General features: G+C 36.0%; 1 pseudogene; it reads right to left on the bottom strand.

Annotated features, from left to right (window-relative positions):
- Positions 1–220: 220 nt before the first annotated feature.
- Psmc6-ps2 (proteasome 26S subunit, ATPase 6, pseudogene 2) lies at positions 221–1,427 on the bottom strand (annotated as a pseudogene).
- Between the last annotated feature and the right edge of the window lie 978 nt (positions 1,428–2,405).

Below are 2,405 nucleotides of genomic sequence, written 5' to 3'. Positions count from 1 at the left end.
TCATAAGAAATGTTCTCCTCTACTATCTCAACCATTTTGAATGTTGTACAAAAAGCTCACAAAGCAAATACGAAAAGCTTCAGCATGTCTTTTGTAAATTCTGCTGCAGTAAACGCAACATTAAGAAACATGCAACTTTCTTCTGTACCAGTTTTAAAAGAATTACTGAATTACATTTCTTATTATGTTGCTTTTACATGTTTATTCACTTTTGATGAGATCATTGCCAATACATTATTTTCCTTAACTTTATTTTTACATCAAGCCAATGTCTGTCATGCAACCACCAAAACCTTATAGAAAATTGCACAGGTTCATAGTCCAGTTTGGACTCTAGCTTCTTGGAGTCAGCCACTTTTCTGACTCCTTTCATGAAGTCTTCCTGAACTACAAAATCATGATCGGCACGAATTGCAAACATACCTGCTTCAGTGTAAACATTTCTCAGGTCTGCTCCATTAAAACCATCTGAAAGCTCTACAATGGCTTCATAATCTATTTCACCATGTTTTGTAATAGGGCCTGTGTGGATTTTCAATATATCTAATCTTGCTTGTTTATTTGGTAAATTGATATGTATTTTTCTATCTAATTTTCCTGGGTGCAGCAAAGCAGGATCCAGTGTATCTGGTCTGTTTGTAGCCATGATCATTTTAACTCTATGCAGAGTATCAAATCCATCCATTTCATTTAGTAACTCCCATTAAAGTTCTATGAATCTCTTTGTCTGATGATGTTCCCTCAGAAAACCGACCAATAGCATCTATTTCATCCATAAAAATGATGCATGACTGGTGGTCCCTGGCATAATTAAGCATTTCTCTAATCAAATGAGCACTTTCACCAATGTACTAGTCTACAATAGAACTAGATACAACCTTTACGAAGTTGCAGTCTAGCTGGCTGGCAACAGCTCGTGACAAGAGTGTTTTCTCAGTGCCTGGTGGTCCATATAGCAAACAGCCTTTTGGAAGTATTATTCCTACACGCTGGAATAATTCTGGATTTGTAAGAGATAATTCTATTACCTCTCTTAATTCCTGAATCTGTTCTGACAGGCCTCCAACCTCAGAATAAGATACATTTCCAGGATCCTCATGAGACATGTTATAAAACAATGGATCCACCTCTCTCGGCAGATACCTCATGATGGTTAGGGTGGTCATATCCAAAGTAACTCTTGTTCCTGGTTTCAGCGTACTTTTATCAAGCTGCTGACGGCAACCTACGACGTATCTTGGTCCATTTGTTGCTTTAACAATGAATTTTTCTTCTGTTAACTGTTTAAGCACTTCCCCTACAATCTGTCCAACATTTTGGAGTGCCTTCAGATCATTTTCAGACTTTTCACACTGCTTGTGCTCTAGGAGCTTCTTCCGGTAGTCCTGAAGCGCCTTATCTCTAGGGTCCGCCATGATGAGAAGCCTTCGCTCCTAGATACTACATTCAAAATTTGTTATTTCTCTATTGTACATCATATTTATTCATAATAGAATAATATTTTTCCATGAGGAAGTTTTGAATGATACTATACCAAATATTCAGGGATATTGCTTTCATTTAATTGAATCAGTTAACCACTGTATCTCTAAAAATTATATCTATGTATCATACTCATTTAAGTTTACATTGTAGAATGTGTTGTGTGACTTAATACAATACCAACCTATATTAAATACAATTGCATATGCATACCAAATTGCTTCAAATAAACTAATAATTAGTGTTTCTCAGTAGTTACTGGTTTAGAATTGGCTCTGCTGGATAGTTCTTAGGTTCTTTTATGAGACTAGAGTCAGAAGATCAGGTGGGATGTCTTGTTACAGACAAGTTGGTGCTGATGGAATTCTTATTCATGTGAACCCTATCACCTTTTTTTATTACACCTATTTATTTATTTTTATTTTTATATATATTTTCTATCTCTATATACATGTGCTGTATGCTTGCTTGGTGTCCAGAGAAGCTAGTAAAAAGTGCCAAAACCCCTGTAACTAGAGTGACACATGTTTCTGAGCCTCCCTGTTTGTGCTGGAAACTGAACTTAGAATCTATGCAGAATCTAATTGTCTGAACCACTGAGCTGTATTTCTAGACCCCTCTATTGAGCTTCTTGCACATTCTTGCTATGTGGTGCCTAGCCTCTTTCATGTATGGGATTCTAGGCAACACATCAAAGATGCCTGTTTCCAATAAAGACTTGAGAGCACATCTTTCCCATTGCACTTATTGTGCATGTAGTACATGATGGAACTACCACATTATGTATTTAAGAGTCTGTAAGATGAGATGTATGGCTATGACTACATTTTTAAAGTTAAAACTGTGGTTTAAAAATAGTTTCTACTCTCTTATTACAATGAGTTTGTTTTTCATATCTGCATAGAGTTTAAAATCAGCACATT

The sequence above is a fragment of the Rattus norvegicus genome, chromosome 2, assembly GCF_036323735.1.
Source record: "Rattus norvegicus strain BN/NHsdMcwi chromosome 2, GRCr8, whole genome shotgun sequence".
Taxonomy (NCBI): Eukaryota; Metazoa; Chordata; class Mammalia; order Rodentia; family Muridae; genus Rattus; species Rattus norvegicus.
The sequence above is the reverse complement of the archived record's forward strand: the minus strand, read 5'-3'. Positions and strand labels throughout refer to the sequence as shown.